We start from the raw sequence: 19300 nt of genomic DNA, 5'->3' as shown, positions 1-19300 counted from the left end.
CCCCAGCTGAATCCTGAGTTCGGAGGGTGTCGCGGGCAGAGTGAATAACTTCACTTGTGAGAGTAGTGAAATGTTTATTAACATAAAACAGTGATTCAACAAAGTTAGTAGTGAATGCGACAGTGTTTTACGAGATTCGATGCCAGGGTACACTTGATTATTTACTGCACAGAGGCCAGGGTCAGACAAGCTCTCAGGGAGACCCTCCCGTTGAGTCACGAGGTTCAGAAAGGACCCCCTTGCTTTCTAAACTCCTTCTCAGAGAGGAGTCTAGGTGCGGCTGGATCCAATCCTAGTCCTAGACTTGGTCAATGGTTTATGTCTAAAGGATTATATATGCGCAATCAATCCTTAGATCACTTAGCTAAGATTTCAAAGTTTAGCATGCTATTAGTCACTTACCAAGAATCTGTTGCGGCAAGGAATCTCTCAACCTCGAGGAGAAGAACCTTAAGCGAGCGTCCCCACTCAAGGGGAGATCCTGTCGTGCAGCCCGCTGCCGTGCAGGAGAGCTCGAAGGGCTCTTGGGCTGTCCGCTATTTATGGAGTAAGGGAATTGACCTATAGTCATATTCGCATGGGAACAAGATACCTAGGTCCCCACTCCAGACAGTGTTTTGGTTATGTTGCCAGCCATCTCCCACAGTTCAAGTGCAACTCATAACAACTCCCGCTGATGGCCATGGCTTGAGCAGGAGCCAGCGGGGGGGAAAGGGAAAAGCACACTGCCACAGAGGGCAGGAGCTCTGCCTGCCTTCAGCCACTGGACAACACAGTCAGTCTTAGCTCTATATCTTCCCTTTCTGCTCTGCTGCCAGCGCATCCTCTAGAGGAGGTGCTGGGTTCATACTGACTTTCTGTCTTCTAGTCTTCTTTTATTGCAAGGTATTTTAGGGTTATGGAATGAACACTGAACATTTCAAACAGCCTTCTGTATCGGCCAGGCTGACTGTAAGTGTTCCTGGGAGGAATGTGGTTTTTCCTACTAGACAGATAAAGCAAATATGATTCAAAGATGTGGCATATTCTCTCAGTGAAGAAAAACGTGTGTGAACAAAATAGTACCACAATTTTGTGTGCACAGGGGAATGCGTTAGCTCTTTCTGTAAGAGGATATATTTGTTCAGTAAAACTTTCTTGGAGTTCGTATTATCTAACAGTAAAGCTGTCTATAAATGGATGAGAGTATTCATGGTGTTTAGACAGCACTGTTGAGTTAATTTCTAAATTTATTTAATTCAGTCCATTATATCTTGGCATTTTTGAGCATCAATGATGTGTCTTGGTACAGAAACAGCTTCTTCATAATCCGGCACAAATTTCTTGTCCAAACATGTGCAGCACTCAGGGACATGGACTTCAAACCACATTCGTGTGATTTTTGTGCGTACTGTCTTACCTGGACTTGACATTCCTCTCACAAACCCTGGCAAGCACTATTTTACTGCAGTAAGCCCAGTTCTTGAACAAGCAAGTTCCAGGCTGCTTGCAGCAGGTCCTTTCTGAAGCAACCAGTATGTTTCTGATCACTCTTTCAGGTTTCCACACTCTCAGCTGAGTAAAGTAATTGTTTTACTACCTACCAAGCATGAATGCTGGATTATTTTAGGACTGACTTTTATCTAAATCACTGTGATACTTTTTCCGCTTTGCTTTTCTTAACTTGCTGTTCTGATTGAACTCTGCAGATGGTAAACCATCGCAAACAACTTCACAGGAGCATTTGGTGCCTATAAATATAATAAAGGTATTTCTTGGTACTCCGCACATTGCGTTCCTCATATTTGCTGCAACGTACTGTTGTGAAATGCAGTGTGGTTCAAGAGCTCTGGACAGTCAAACTGGTGTAAAACTTGCTGGAAATCCATTGGGGATCTCACATTCCAAACTGAGTTTGGCTCCACATTTGAAATAATAGTTTCCTCTGAAATCAGCCTGATGGGTGACAAAATGAATGATTTCTTTTCCACCTTTCCCTTGGTCAAGCTGGGAAAAGTTAATGCAAAAGGAAGTGAAGTAGCTGAAATAGTTTTGTAAGATTTCAATCTTAAGACTCGCTGGGCCAGATGAACTATAAGTCATGCAGTGACTTTCTGTATGTCTGAGCAATGCCGCTCACTGTCATTTGGGACCTGGAGTTTTTCCTGGAGTTAAATTATAGTGGATTTTTGATACTGAGAGGCAACCAAGAGGATGCAGTGCCTGTTGGGTGGTAGAATTTCCCCGAATGGCAACTTAACATCATTAAGTGTATATCTCACAAAATAATTGCATTTTTTCTCCAGTTCCACAGCTAGTGTGAGCACCGCTGGTGGAGGCACTGGTCAGTTACTGAAGTAGGTAGATTTATGAGACTCTTGCATGACATTTCCACCAAACAACTAGTGAGTGAAAGGTTAATTATGTTTTTTAAAATTGAAGGAAACACAGCATACATCACATGCTTTGATCAGTGAATGGCATTTTGTGCTTGTTTTAGGCTATGAGTGACATTGAGAGCATTTACGTTATAGCACTGTATTAAAGCAGGTGGCAAGTGTATATGTTTGTACGTGAGACTGCTGTAGGTTTTCAACCCTCAGCATGTTTTTTGCTCTTTGCTGGTTTTACCATCTATTAAAGCTCCTGATTTCAGAGACTTTCATGTGCATCCATTTGCCCAGTTACAAATCTAAGAGACTTTGCTGTCCTGCAGACAGACCAACAGGTTTAATCTGAGCTCTTATGCTGGGGTACAGATGACTTTTCATAAGCCTGATTTTCTCTTACAGCATACTATGGTATTTTAAAGCAAGTAGTTTACAAGAAAAACTCCGTATATTTCCCTTTATTTTCTTTTTTTTTTGTTTGTTTGTGTGTTTGTTTTTAATTTAAGTGGAGCCTTAATGACATTCAGCTAAACAAATGATATCTAGGACTTGAGAAGGGAAAGTATTTTCCAAATATGTTTTCTTTAGAGAATCAAGCCAGTAAAGCGTGTTAGGGATCTCAACCTGCCTCAGCCAACCTTGCATTTGCTCTATTTAAGTCCATCAATTTTATGATTATAGAAAGCAGCAAGTAGAAATCTTTGCACTTTGAGAATCTAGATACCAACTCACTGTGCGTTACGAGCTCATTCACTGCAGCTGGGAATTATTTTGCTTAAGCTCAATTTTCTTGTCATGACAGTGCTATTTCTTGAAGTTAAGGGCATAAACCAAGCCTTTTTATCTGGCAGAAAAGCAGGACAGTAAGGAGAAAAGCAATCATGATAGACCAAAGAGACCGAGCTCTGCAAATTAAGGAGATATTATTGAAAGGTTTTGTGAAGAGTACCCTGTTTAACTTGGCATGTCTGTGAAAATAAGGCTGTGCACTGTCCTTAACAGAATTTTCTGGGTTTTCCGAGTTTCTTTTTTGTTCTAATAATCAGATTTGTTGTAGCAGCTGCACAGAATAGTTGATGTATTCCATAGTCTGTACAAAAACCTGGTGTTTGCAGCTGGCAAAAGTGAGAAAGATGTCTCTAAAATAAATGGTATTTTAAAACTAAATCCAACACTGATATGTAAAATGTGTTTGTGTTCATACCATTGTTTTATGTAATTCATGCAAAAAGTGGGTATTGTAGGACCTAACCTTTGCATTGCTCTTTTCCGTTTTCCTCGAGATAGTTGGAAGCATCAGCTTTGATAGCAGCAGTTCTCAGCTACTGCAGAAGGGTGTTATAGAGATGCCTCTTGCCAGCTGCTATGGAAGCCTCACACAGACATCTCTTGCGTGCAAAGGCAATCATGAGTATTTTAGGGGCACCTTGGTGTTGCAAGCGTACTACAAAAACTACCAAAGGCTCCCGGACTTACATTGGTGTGGTTGTAGAGTATGCACTGCCATCCGAATCTTTCAGTACTCATCTACAGAGAGGCCGCTGCACTTTGGTTTTTGCCAGTGCTTGCAATTAAACTTAATCATTCGACACTCTTTTGCCTTCTGCAGAACTTAAACTTCTTGGCAAGTCTCTGTTTGCCTCACTGGCAATTCTGGGTTTAACTTGTCAGCTGAAATGTCAATGAAACTGAAGAGGCGGCAGATTTTTAATCCAGTTCAGGAATAACAAGAATAGGGCAAACAAGTGACAACTGACCCTGTGTGTTACTAAATGTTAAATTTTTAAAATATATTTCAGGTCACACTGTTCCTGGTAGTGCTGCATAATCAAACCCAGTTACGGAACTGTAGCGGTGCATAAAACAGCTGACTTACTGTAAGCTGGACCAGAAGCTCTGGTAGCACATCCTTGGGAATGTTACTAAGCAGGAAGAAAATGTTCTGTAGCTTGGCGTTAATATGTCATTGTTTGCACAGGATAGCTGAAGCACAGGAAGGAGATGGTGAAAAATTATACCTGAACCTTGATTAGGCAGGTTATAATGTGAGTGATGTCCACGCAGCTCGCCGGTAGACCAACGTAAAATGCCTTATTGTTCCACACTATGCACACATATATAATCTAGCAGTCATTGATCAAAACAGAAAAGAGACATAAAATCAGTGACATTGAAGGGTTTTTCTCCTGTATGAGACATTTGAAAAGAAATCTGTGCTATCTGTCTCTGTCAGAGTCCTGGGCACAAAAGACTGATTTAGACAGCATATAGCTGCTTCCAAAACAGCTCCAGTCTCTTTCTTCCTGGCATATTTATTGCAAGTTTTACAATAGATCTGAATTACATTTTGATTTTCACAACAAAGGATGTAATGAAGACATCAATTTTAGATTTTGTTATTTGTATTCATCTTGGAAGCGAGATTCGCAGGGTTAGATTGAGTTAGTCACAACCGTATTTACACAGATATCCGTTGTTCATGACTGATTTTATGTTCAGAAATCAATCATAGCTATGAGAAGGGGAGATGAGTCCTAAGCTGCACCCATATGCCAAATGGGTGCATAAACTGTAAATTAAAGGCATTAAAAATATGCCCTGGGCTACCATGCTTTCCCTGCATTGGTATTGTCTCATTCCCTTTCCACTTTGCTTCACAGAACCTGAAATGTAATGGTGTTGCGCTGGGGGGAAGGAAGGCAGAAAATGGCATGAATCTCTGCTGGGGTAGTTTTATACGTGTAACAATATGCTATTAGATATGATTAAATCTGAATGCCTTAGTATTTTTCTGTAATAGTAACACTTACATCCTTACTCTGCCTGGGATTACAAAAATGCACGGGCTGTTTTCTTGGATGGAAAATAAAAAGTTTCCCTTCTTAAAACAAGGATATGGCCAGTGTCACCTCCGGTGTTTCAGGCTGCTGTGTAATCCGCAGCTGGCAGCAGTGCTCTGAACAGCACAACACACGTCCTGTCCTGCACCATTTTTATTTTTTTTTTTTAAATGGAAAAGGGAGAAGTTAGGAAATGAGAGATGAGAGCTCTCTCTTTTTCACACTTGGCTCGAACAGAGAGGAGTTCTGACTAGACACAATGGATGGTTAATCACGTTTAGTCTCAACAGATGTCTTCAGTTTCCTGCCCTGGGACCACTCACCTATCTAAGCAACCCATCAAAAATGAAACAGAAGAAAGACCCTATGAGATTTAGTGCATCTTCCCTAGATCTCATTAAGGCAGAGGAAGATGCATGCCACGGCCTGGGGAGGCCATGGATTTTCTGAGCCCCAAATGATTTTTAAGGCTCTGTTTCTGTGCAGTCTCGTGGGCCGCCTTCTCTTCCTTTTTTTTTTGCTTTCCAGTCAGCATAAAAGCGGGAAGCGACTCCGATATAAGTGCAGGTGGCGTGCTCGGCCTCTCCTGTGGGTGGGAGTCCCCAGGGTGATGTGGGGAAGGTAACACAGCTGATGTTCCCCTCCCAGAGAATTCATCCCTCCCCGGGGGCTGTTTCATGTTTCACACTTAGTGGTACTAAGTGTGAAGGTACTAAGTACTAAGGAGAGGGAGGCGCTGGGGCTCTCCATGAGTACCCTAGGATGGTATCTTCAGTTGACTCTCCCTGTACGTGTGGTCCGGTTAAGATGATAAGCAACCAAATGTAGGACAGACAGATGAAGTATGGACTGTGTTAGTACATTAACCAGACTCTGCATTTACGTTTGTATATGCTGTCATCTCCAGGGTTTAGTAAATTATCTATTACATGGGGTTTTTTTCTTTTTTCTCCTTTTTTTTTTTTTTTGAGAGGAGCGAGGGATCTACAACTTTGTACCCTGACACCAGTGAGGTTTTACAATTGCGCTGTACTTTGGCAGGAAATACATGTGAATTCGTAACTAATTAATTATTAAAAACATATCAGGCATGTTGCAAATGGTGGCCTACTTCTTCCAAGCATGGTCCGGCCACGTGAGCAGACATGAGCAGCCGTGTCCATTCCCACAGCAGCGCTGAGCTGTGTGGGATCGCTCCCAGGTGTGGAACGAGATGCTCCGCATGTGAAATGTTTTAAATGCGTGCAGACCTTGTAACTTTTTTTCATAATCATTTTGCTAAATCCATTCCAGACCATTTTGTCCTTCCTTTTCATTTCACTTGAGTCAAGTCATGCTGATATTTTTTGCTACTGCTTGCTTTTAGAAAGAAGTAGCTTAGAAGTCAAAGGAGATGGCAAAATACGTGGAGATTCTAAGGCTGCGAGGCCATTATCGCGCAGTACAGCCTCGTACTGTCGCATTTGTCCTCCTGGGTTTGTTTTCTGACTTCTAAAGAAAATTGTGAGGGATTTTTATATAACATACCATGACATTGGTGGGAACATTTGCGGGGTTTGTTCTTCAGAGTCTAAATAGATGGAAGGGATGAAGTACTTCTTGAGAAATAAAAGGACTGAGTGGAATGGAAGGATGGCTTTGGGCTTTGGGCTTTTTGACTTGGCCATATGGAAGGCCTACTCAAAACAATGAAAGAAGTGTTGAACTCACTGGGCTTTAACTCCGTGTATCCAGATGGATCTTTCTAGGGCTCCCTCCTCCTCTGTCCCACCCTGTCTAAGTCTTTATGACCCTCAGAGACTTTTCTAACAACATTTTCCTGAAAACGGTGTCAATGCATTCAGCAGCATTTAATTTTTTTCTGCAGTAGCCTTTCACAGTAAACTGAAATCTAATTGTTTCCACATAAATTACCAAGAAGCATGGCAGTAGCAAGTTGAGTGACACCTGAAATGTTAATTCTTTGGAATACTGGCAGCTCTGCATATTTTTCAAATCAAATTAAATCATAAATCTGTTGCAAATTGGAAGGAATTCCAAGACCAACATTAAAATAATTAAGGGTCTGGGGAGATTGACTTGACATATGGGAAGGATTTAAGGAGAAAACTACACATTTAGCTGCATAATGATGATGAATGTGCAAAAAGTAGGAATTATGATAACAATAATACTCATTACTAATTACTTCAGCGGTTTCAATAATAGAGAGGAAGATATAGGGGAAAGGCCAGATCAGTGGCCAGTACTTTTTGACGTTAGTTTTTCACGTCTGACCCATATTTTTTGCTCTTTAATGATACTGTGGGATGAGTGAAACAAATTCATCTCGACATAATGCATAGAAAAGAGATTGTCGCATTTACCCCATTCAGCGCTTGTGCATCTGATACTTTCTTGCCTATCTTTGTGCTTTTTGTTTTTTCCCCATGCAGCCATTAATGTTTTCTCACTTTGGTTTTCCAACAGGCCATGTCATTGTGGTTTATTGTAAATTTGCTTTGCCCACAGCAATCAAACTTGTGTCCTCCCAAAGCCCTCCTGTTTAGTTCTATTCTTGCAGATAGCTGTGGCTTACTAACAACCTACACATCTGCTTGGATTTCAGCTAACGCCACTGGTGATGTACCCACTTAAGAAAGATACCTGTTGGTTTGGTATGTTGCTAAGCATTGATGCGTGGTGGGGTTCTTGAGTTCGTGTTTGTGTGTTTGTGTATGAAGAAGGATTTTTAAAAAACATCCCTGGAATACTTCTGTCTCCATGCTGGTTGCAGGGTCAGGAGATGATGGGCTAATAATGGTCTCCAGAGAGTGGGAGACTCTCTTCTTTTAGAGCTGACAAACTTCCTCCTCTGCTTTTGAACATGAAGTCTTAAAAGTATAGTTATAGTCCTCAGAAGAAATTGAAGTTAGCTTTAGAGGCTTCTTTCTCTTCTCTTCTCTCCCCATCTTTGGAAGTCTCAATATTATTGGTGTACATCTGATAAAAAAATCTGCTTTATATGTGCCAGTGCCCAGTTTTGATTATCCTATCAGCCAGGAAATAAACTCACATTGGGGTGTTTTTTAGTGTAGTGTACAGCCGAAGGTTGAGTCTTGCCTCCTTTTCCTTCATTAATGCTTTGTTTACAGTGTCAGTCTTTTGAGGATGCTTACGAGCAAACACAGGCAGTGTCTTTGCAGTGCTAATGCAGCCCATCCTTATCGCCCCAGCACAGGTGCCCCCACTATGGGAACCACCAGTCTGGTACCTCGATGGACTTGAAATGCCAGTGACAGGGACCTGCGATTTTGTTGAAGTAACACAGCTCAATACTGTTTATGATTCAGATCCCCAGATTATCAGGGGTTTTGCTAGCTGCCCAGTTGTTACCCTCCGCTCTTGCAAGAAACAGATATTTTTGAGGGGGGAATACATTCCCTGTCGCATGTTTTTTTTTATTACCGTAGTACTCTGCCACGCTTCGGATGAATGATTCCTCTTGGCATCTAGAAACTCAAGTTCATAAAAGTGCATCTGCCTGTGGGCTTCTGTGCAGATTCCACTGCTTTATTTTTGACTTGTAAATCCATCAATTGTTTGGGACATCAACAGTCTGAAAAATCTCTTTTTCCTATGCTGTGCAGCAGAAGTGACTTTAATGGCAGGGTTACCTGAGAAAAAGCGTTGTTGAATTGCTCGTGAGGATGCTGAAGGTGAAATCCATCTTTAATCCCTAGGGCACAGGCCAGGTAAAATTCCCGACTTGCAACACATTCCTTCCAGATATTCAGAAAAAATTAATTGATGGCTTCTGACGTGGGGCTGGAAATGGGTTTGCACCAGTGTACATTGGCAGGAGATAGACTCCAGTTAGCTGTGAAGTGTGGGTATTTTACAATATCTTTTATTACTAGTTATGTTTGTTCCAACTGTACATTTCGATTCCCACAAATGACTTCTGAGAACTGAAAAGGAATACCTCTCCTTTTTGAAAATGAGGAATAAAATCTAGCTTACATGCAAGGAACGTGGGCTGTGTTTTAGCACCTGCACCAGCCTCTTCTAAGAGTGGTAGGGCTGCCTGGGTTTCCATGGAGGAAAGCCACTGTAAGACTGATGTAATCCAAAATTAAATTAAGTCGTTCAGCTTCTGTGTTTAAAGTTGCACGCTTGTCTTCAGTTAATTAACAGTATAAAATTGGCCTGCTTTTCCAGACACACAAGAGCATCCACAAGTCATCCTGAAGATAATAAGAGCTGATAGTGCTTAGTATGTTGGTAAATGAGGCCAGACTTTAATAAGCGACTAAATATGGCCACGAGATGCAACTTTATTCAGGACTGCTGTATACACTTTACCCTTCACTGCTGCAAAGTTAAAAAACAGTCTGCGACCACAAATTAGTCATATGCTCATAATATACTGGCTTTGTTACTTGAAAATGCAGTAATGTGAGACATTGTAACAATAAAAAAGCTGATTTCTTCCTGTTTATTTCCCTTGGCTTATTTTCATGAATTCGCAACATTTCAAGTTTTCCTCAAGTTCTGCGGCTTGTACAACAGCTGAGCTCATTGACCGCGCTTAAATAAAGACCGAATAATGGTGCAAGGGACAGAGCAATAAACAGGCGTACTCACGGGGGCTTGTTGCAACATTGCACTGGCGTGACATGCCCTGGCTTGAGTAAGGAAATGTTTCGGTCAGCAAGCCACCAAAGAAAACACGCAGTTCTGGATTTATAACGATGTGGGCAAGATGAACCATCTGTCTTTTCCGTCTCTGATTTTGGTGATTGCCCCCCTCCCCAGTTAAATTAGAAGTAACGTGCATGCACGTGCATTGTCGCCCAGTGATAAATGCAAACTCCACTGGGGCGGTGGTGTCCAGCTGTACTGTCAGGGTTGCTGTTAGTAGTAAACACTCTAGGAGTTGGCTTGTATGCACAGAGCATTTTTAACTCAAAGCCTGTTTGATTTCCATTACTTGGCCCAGTCTCCATTCTGCTTTATAGTATGTCAGCCTACATGAAGCTCTCAATCCTCTTTCAGGATAAATTCTCTCCAATATCCACTTTCTAGCTGTAAGATAATTCACAAAGCTAATAAAGGAATGATCATTCAGACTGAGCTTGTTGCTATGCTACCGCATTACTAAGATAACGACACAACTCATTTTTATGTATCTACTGTATCTTATACAAGGGAACTCATTTATGCTTTATTTGGATTAAATCAGGTTATCATTGACAACTTAGTTTGGAGGCTGTTTTAACTTGGAACGACACCTTTTTTTTCTTCCTAGGTGATACTTTTCAGGTCCCATTTCCTCCTTGGTTACTGACCCAATTCCGAACAACTGTTCATCTGGCTATGCAATTACAGCAGGATTGATTTCTCATTTGATCAAAATACAACACATTTTTAAAGGGACTTTGGTAGAATATGATTTGAGTTGATAAATGGAAAATATATTCCCTTGACAAAGATATCAATGTATGATCTTCAGTATTGGATGCTTAATTCTTTTACGGAAATCATTCTTTTACCAAATATATGTATATTTGTAATGTGTGTGTGTGTGTGTATATGTATCTATCTATCAGTGCATTATGGAGCTGGATTCCATATTGGCTTTAGGAATAGAGGATGGTAAAAGTTATATCAAAAGCAAGTCTCTAACTATTTTGCATTTCTACAGATCCTATGTACTGTTTAAAACCTGTCTTTCTGCAGAAGCAGACATCAGGATTGATTATTTTGTTTTACAAGGCACGTATTTTGCATTGTTAGGGTGATGAGGAGTTTTTCAATATATATAAGGAGGTACAGGTATTAACTTGAGAATATACTCAGTTTGAAGCAGTAACTCAGAAAAGAGTGAATAGAATAGAATAGAATAGAATAGAATAGAATAGAATAGAATAGAATAGAATAGAACAGAACAGAACTAGACTATTTCAGTTGGAAGGGACCTACAATGATCATCTTGTCCAACTTCCTGACTAATTCGATGCTTGCTGACCAAAAGTTAAAGCATGTTGTTAAGGGCCTCTTAAACACTGACAGGCTTGGGGCATTGACCGCGTCTCTGGAAAGCCTATTCCAATGTTTGGCCACTCTCTCAGTAAAGAAATGCTTCCTAATGTCCAGTCTGAATCTCCCCTGGCACAGCTTTGAACCATTCCCACGCGTCTTGACACTGGATACCAGGGAGAAGAGATCAGCACCTCCCTCTCCACATCCCCACCTGTGAGATCTTTCTTTCACGTAAAAATTCTGAAATGACAATGTTTTCAAACATTGGCATTGCTTAATATGTATCTCACAGTATTACGAAAGACGTTCCATGTACCTCCCATTTCTCAGTGTTCTGAACCTCTCTGCAGCTTCCAAGCACCCAGCGTCCCTTGACAGCTTCTGCAGTGCACTTATGTGCTGTGTCAGTACAATATGACTGGAAATTAGAGATGTGGGGGCATAGCAAAATTAACAGAGTATATTGTAAAAATAGACAATCTAACAAACTGTACAGCACTGCATGAATTATTCATTTCCGTAGCTAATTACATTGATTCTTCATGTTAGAATTTTGCTGAAGTTGACACAGGAGGGGGAATTCGGTTTGCAATTCAGACACCCAAATGTGGACGTCTTCATCTAAGCTCACACTGTAATCAACAGAGGTCAAGGATTCAGCTGGACCCAACTCAGTTGTCTGTTTACAGGTTCTAGGCAATCGTCATATGGGGTTAGTAGATCTGACATGAGACCCACCTTGTAGGTCTTGTGCTTTTGAGTGACAGCTGGATACAAGCAGAGTAAGTGACCTCTTTCCATGTGTTTGAGCCCCTTACCTGCAGGCAATTCAATCCCATGTTAGGTGTCTATTTTACACTTGATGAGTTCTGTAGGTTACACTGGCTGAAATAACAACTTAGATGTCTACAGCAAGATCTGGTTGCCCAGTTATAGGTCTAGTGCCTTTTTAGATGCTGTGGTGTGGCCTACTTGCTCTCAACAGCTGTTACAGTCTCCCTGTACAGCCTCGTGTTACAACCTTTGCTGATGTCTTGGATATCTGTGAGGTGCCAAGCGAGATGTGACTTTTTAGCTAGGCATGTGTTTATGGAGTGGAATCCTGCCCAGTAATGCGCACGTAGACACCTGAATTTAAATACCTTGGTCTGGAGCTGAATTGCACCCAGAATTACCAGCAACCAAACAGCTGCAGTTTTTCTTTAGAAGAGTTGATGTACAAGAGGCTGAAGGGTACATGGGGTGTTGTCTGGTCGAAACTTCTTCATTTGTTCATCTCAATACTGGATGGCGTTGTGGACTGTGGGAATTAGGATGATGGTAGCGAGAGGATGGCTGGTAATAATTAACCGAAACATGACATCATTTCACAGCTGGACCTCCCCTGGCCCATCCTTCTGTGGATGATCGCAGACTGTGAAAGATAGACTGCAAAGATCAGGAAACACAGTAGGTAGCCTTGAGGACAGTTTCTTTGTAGTTGTGAGGATCTGTCTGGCTTGGGAGATGGGAATCTGCTGCTGTCTCATTGAGCGAGCCAGAAGTGAAGGAAGTTGGATGGCTCACATCTATCATGTCTGAGCCAGCTGGTGATTGCCTCACGCTGGGAGAGCGTAGCCTGTTCTCAGAGGGACTCCAGCCAAGGTCAGTGAGAGACTGGAGCTACTGTATGAAGCAAGACAGTTTTTAAAAAAAGGAGCAGTGGAGTTGTTTAAGGCTATGTGGTCATGCTATATTGAAGTCAGCAGTTTTCTACGCATTCACAGTAAAATCAAGGTGACTACAGCCATGATATAAATCGGACAGGTTTTGAGGGTTGTAGATACAGCTGGCAGTATATGGTTATAATGTCTGTCAGTCTGTTGGCATTCTACTGTTGAAAAATATTTCCAACCTTAATATAACACGGTTGTTAAGAAAAGGCAGAGGGTAAGAACAATAATTGTCTGTCAAGACTCGTAAGAGGAGACATAATGTTTTTTAATTTTGTCCAGGGCTTCAGAAGTCTTTTCTTTTTAATATTATAGCTGCAAGTTTTTTCTTTGAGTTAATATGGATGTTTCCTGTTTGGACAGAAATGGATCCCTGTATTATTTCTGTTCAGACAGTCTGTGAGCCGAGTCTTAATTCTTTATAATTTAATTCCCACTGCACACTACATGGCATGTCCAGTAATCAGTGACTCCTGAAACAACTTAGATGTGTCCTTTGTTTTTCACAGAAAGTTTAGAAGAGATTAACCTGCTTTATGCTAAATGGCAGAGTGTTTCCTTAACTCGTGTTTTATACTGTCAGTCATTATAATTTAATATTTGTCATCTTCTTTGAGAAATCCTTCCTAGGTTTGTCACTGCGATAAATCTTTATCAATATTACTCCCGTTTGTCAGTCTTTTGGACTGATGAGTCTTGACTTAGAAAAACAAATGTACTTCGTTGCATCAAACTACTTCTTCAAATTAGAAATTCATTTCTACAGCCAGAATAATTCAGAAATAGTCTTTTGGGTTACAACCCTCTCTTTCAGCCATGTACTTGAGTAGTGACCTTACTTGTAGTACATACCCCTTGACCACAGCAGGAGCTGTGTCCTTGCTAGTCCTTTGCACATAGAGTTACTCTGAAATCAACCCTGAAATGTGGCGATGCACAAAGTAAACATATTGGGCTTATCCACTTCACTGACTCATCCACTGTCTGTGTTCCTATGCGTAATCCCAAAGAAAGGCTTATATTTTTAGTTCTGCGTGTAACTTCTGATTCACACTGAAATCTGCTGATGATTCTGCAGCCAGGCTGTGGCTGGTCCTGCATGAACTCATAGTGTGGAAGCTAAAATGGCACTTTTTCTGCCCTTCTGATTCTGTCTAAAACTAGTTTCAGTTCCAGAATTTGCTCAGTTTGTGTTTGCCAGTTCACCTAAATGAACAAGAAAGACTGAGTGACTGGCGAGACCTCTCTGCGGCAGTCAGAAAGAGAGCGCCAACAAGAAGGAACAAATACCAAAAAAAGGAAAATATATTGGAACCCATCCTTAGGGTTTTGTTCTGCTGATGCCCCAAGGAAGATTGGCCAAATCATCATCATTAATTTGAAAAGTCACATTATACAGAGGGAAGCATCGTTGTCTACGCTGTGCTTCTGTACAACAGAATCCTAAGGTCTGCAGTGAAATTTCACTTTTGCTAGTGAAGATACATATTGTGAGGCAGTGTTTCTGCAAGTACTGTGTCTGTAAAAGATACTTGATATTTTTCCTGAGGACATTCTCAATATACAGAACTGTTCTGTCTTGTCTTTTTTTTATTATTATTATTTTTTAAGAAAACACTAGAGGTTTTGAGGCATCTTCAAGACTGAACTAGAAAACTGAAAACAGAAATTATTTCAGAAATAGTAATCAACTTATTTTTTTTAAATCAGTCCCCTTTACAATTTATGTAGTCAGATGTGCAAAAATTAAGGCCCTCCCCATCAAATAACAAAAACCTTTGAAAATCTTGATGTTTCTCTTGAGAACCAAGAGCTCTGTCAAGAAGTTTAGCAATAAAATACGAGGCTGCTCTACCTAAAAGGTTTGTAGGAGTTTTTGTAGGAGTGTTTTTTCTTTATGACAAGTTTCCAAACCATCTTAAAAAAACTATATCTGTTCCGTACTGTCATTGTATGCTGCAGTCTTTTCACATCATCTTAAGTATATTTTTAGGAGAAATGCTGCAAGGAATTGGATCTATTTTATATTTTAAAAATGAAGGGTATTCCAGGGAAACGCTTGCAGTCAGCTAGCTTGATTAGCCTGTAACTCAGACTGCTCTAAATCAAAAGTCGCTGTTGTCTTCTGTGGGTGTTCTTTAAAATTGTCACAAGAAGGCAACGAGAATTAAGTATCTCAATGCTTTATCGCTTAGTATTTTTACTTTATGTTTTGCTTTGGGAATGAACATTTTGTGAAAATGTCAATGTACTTACTTACTTGCATTTTATTCCTTCATTTTATTTACCTGTTTCAGTGTGTTTCCCTTCCAATATGTTAATAAAAGAAATGAGCATTTGATTTAAACGGGGAACAGAATTTCATTGTGAATATTTATTTTCTAATGCAAAATAACGTTAAAGTGGGGGACTTTTTAATCATGCAATAAAAGATGAATTTATACCATCCCAAATATCTGTCTTGGCAGATATTGGAACTAATTTGTAAATACTTCCTAAGCTAATGTCCAAGTCACATGGAAATGGAGATTTGGACTGGACTGACAAAGATAAGCAGCTCTGAGTCACACAGACCAATCACCAGGGAAAATATATTGTCAGCAACAGTAATTACAGCAGGTAATTGTGTCATTTACCCTGTTACAGACCACTAAACGTGATGAGTTTGGAACATACCAGCTGTCACACAGCGTTAACTTTGATGTTCAGGATTTGGAAAACTGTAGTAGGATCTTTTAATGATGGTGCGTTCAAAAAAATGAAGATAAAAGTTTTACACTGTTCAAAGTGGGCATAAATGGACAGGTTTTTTCAACGTAAGAGGATTGATTTCTGGAAAGGTAGGAGTCCATCAAGAGTAATCTGTTTTAATTATTTTTCTGTGTAATAATATGGAGCGTGCACAGTGGTAAGAAGAATTGATTATCATGTTCCTAGTTCTTCAGAAGGTGGAAATGGATCTAGAATTCAACTTAATTTCTGTCTACGTCATTTTAATGTTTGGGAGGTAAATAGAGAATGCGGTTGGTGATTGCCTGAGTGGCTAGTCCAGTCTGCTTTTAATACCCGGTGTTTGTTCATTTAGTATACCTTCCATGGAGTAGCCTTCATAGTTTGAAGTCCTCCAAAGTTGTTCACAGCATCTCAACTTAAACCCATTTTTTTCCAGAGAGGAGACATGTAAAGGAAGTAGGATTACGAAGATGAAGTCATCGTGGGATGACAGTAGTATTAGAAAAATGGAATATCTGTCCAGGCTTTACTTTTTTTCTTAACTCTGTGGTTTGATTCTGAATTAATATTTTGAGTATTTGAGACCTAACAGTACTGAAGACTTAATGTCATCCTTGGTTCTACTTGTTAGAGGAATTCAAGGTGTTCTTAAATAGGACAGTAGATTTGATGGCAGAATTTTTCAAGATACATAAAATTTACTAACGTGTCCTTATGCAAATATTCAGTTATCAATATAGAAGACATACAAGTATCCAGATATGTAAGTACAGAAATAATTACTTGTAAGCTTGATTGGCACTAGCAGTTGAACTGTGGCAACAAAGCCTAGTGTGGACTAGAAAGTCTACCCATGAAACAAGTAAGTTGGCCACTGTCAAATTTCATACTGTGACAGGGAGTGGGAAAGGAGGATAAAAGCTAGTTTCATTGCATCTGCATTACTATTCTGTACTGGTTTTTGTTAGAAGCTGTGAAGTCAGTTCTGCAGGGTATCTCCTGGGATCAAGGGCTATGTCTGAACTGCAGAAGCCAGGAGCACTTCCTGCCTTCCACAACGGGGTATGTGCGTTAGCTCTTCCCTGACACTATGTTGTGGTGAGAACTGGCTGTACCATTCTCCCCAAGTGCGTTTGTTTCCAGGGAAGGCAGCTTACGTGCAGTGTTGGTGAAGGATGCATTTGCTCTGGTGGTTTGGTGCACCTCCGTAAACTGTCAGCCCTAAGGAAAATCAGGTGCACCACTAGAGACAGTGTCAAGGCTAACCTGAAGGCAAAGCATCAATATTGTTCTGATTTACCATCACTGAAGTGTATTTTTGTCCCTGTTTTCAAGTAGAGAACCCATTTCAAAATTAGGTGAGCAACACTGAAGGAAGGCCTCCTCCCTCACTGAGCTCGAGCACTACAGTTGCCTTATCAAAAATAGTACTGTCCTAATTGATACCCAGTGAGTCATCTGAGTCCCTGTGTCACAGTACTGCCAGGGAAACAAGATGAACCATCTCATGCGTTAAGAAATCTCCCTACTGCATAAGAGGACAGAAAACCCATTTGTTTCCTAATATTTGTGGTTGGATAAGTTGCTCCAGGTTCCTGTGGACAAGAGCAGGATCAAAGCAACAGCACCATTTCATCTACCACTGTGGTGCCTTTAGGTTTCTTCACCTGACAAGCGCTGCCCTCGATGATGGCAGTGGTGCTGTATTTCCTAACTATGATTTTCCCAGGAGCCCCTGGAATGAGTTGGCAAACCCTGGTCATGGTGCTATCCCAAAAAGAGTAGAAAAGGAGTACCAGGTGTCTCCAGAGAGCTTTGAATATGTCTATAGTTTATTAAACCAACGTTGGACAGTACTTGATTGCTGAGACATCTTTCTCCTGTCCTGTTGTGTATCCATCCTTCTCTTATCTCCGTGCTGAAAACCAGCATTGCTCAGAGGTGTTTTTGCGGAGCCCTCTGGTTATGTAGATCGTCTGTAAGTTCTTACTAGTGAAATACAAGAACCGACAGCAAGCTAGGAGCCTCAGCAACAGTCAGAGAGCCGCTTTCCTGCTTTCTTTGTATAACAGAAATATGTGTAGGAAGGGGGCTAAATATCCAACACATGTATCTGTTGCTGGTGGTACACTTGTGTAACATGGAGCCTTTTAGTAAGGAAACAGTAAATTAAAAGGGTTGGCATTAGGAGAAGAAGTAAAGTAAACATTTTTCAGTTGGCTGAGGAAATTGGGGTAGAATATTTACAGCTCTGCTCTGGCTATTCGACTAGCAATAAAGTAGGGAGCGCTACTGTAGATGCAGAATCTGCTATCATTGTCACTTTTGACAACATAATAGAAGATTTTGAAAGCATCAGTTTATCATAAGTGCCTGGGAGGTTTCGTGCACAATACAAGTTGGAATTTTAAAAGATTTACCTAGGAACAAATAATGCATCTGGCTAAATAAAAAAAAAAAAATATACATGTAAAAAGAATCTATTGAGAAAGTCTAAATGATGAAATATCTTTTAAAAGATAGAAAACTTATTTTAAAATGTCAATGGTAAAAGAGACAAGATATTAAGAGATCAGTTTGAATTAAGGCAAGACAGAAGTGGATGACAAGGTGACAGACCTTATGTCTAGACTGAAATCTCTTAAGGTGGGATTTTCAAAAGCATTTTGCATTTGCATTACAGTCCTGCCATTGAAATCAGTGGGAGTTACAGATTTTCCTTTAGGGGAAACAGTAAGGCCTATGCTAAGTGCTTTAGAAAATCCTTCCCTTAAACTTTTCTGTTCAAGAAGGAATATAGAAAATGGCAGACATGAAGGAAAGTGGAAATAAATTAAAGCTTATCTAACTTTAGCTGTCATACTAAATATACTTCAATGTATTTCCTCTGCCTAACTGGTTGAAAAGTGTAAAAATTCACAGGATGTTACATGAAGTAACACTGATTAATATTACAATAGAAGCCTCCATGAGAGCAGTGTGAGTATTTTGCAAAAATATGTCTTGTTCCAAGAAATCAGAAACTGCAATTATAACACAGATTTTGAAGATCATGAAATTTAGGTGTGTTTAAGAACATTTAAATGATTTGCTCAAGAGCTGTGGAGGAAGATGGAGGGAGTAATGGTAGGCCTGCCTTGAAATATGTATTTTACCCATCAAATTGTCTGTTGTGGCTGAGACCGAGGATATATTTGTCTTCCCTGAGTTCCAGGAGATCTTGGCATAGACTGCTTGGTGTGCAGATACCACGGGAAGGGTGGGCTGGTCGACATCCAACTAACGCGTTAGGATTTTCAAGCTGAGTCCTAGGGGAGAATATACCCTGCATAGAGCCGTATAATCCATTATTAGAGCTACAGAATTTGGGATTACTAGTGGACAGTTCAAAGGGATTTACAGCTAATAGCTATGTATTCCTTCAATCTAGGGGGAAAACCCAGAACAGGAATAACCAAAAAATAAGGAAAAGAGATTTTGTGCAAAGAAAAAACTCTTTAACATCAAAGTAAAATGGTAGGAAAAAAGGTATATGCCTCTTGCAGGCTTTGGTGTGTGAAAGTTTTCTGTAGATGAAAGTCTGTTGTGAAATAAAACATAACATTGAAAATCTTCTTAGAAT

General features: G+C 40.3%; 1 protein-coding gene across 2 annotated transcripts in view; it reads left to right on the top strand.

Moving 5' to 3' along the window:
* Window positions 1-19300, top strand: part of NELL2 (neural EGFL like 2) — a 156698-nt gene that overhangs the window by 86390 nt on the left and 51008 nt on the right. The gene's annotated exons all lie outside the window — the stretch shown is intronic.

The sequence above is a fragment of the Larus michahellis genome, chromosome 1 (assembly GCF_964199755.1).
Source record: "Larus michahellis chromosome 1, bLarMic1.1, whole genome shotgun sequence".
NCBI classification, from domain to species: Eukaryota; Metazoa; Chordata; class Aves; order Charadriiformes; family Laridae; genus Larus; species Larus michahellis.
Note: the sequence above shows the minus strand (reverse complement) of the source record. Positions and strands in the feature narration are given on the sequence as shown.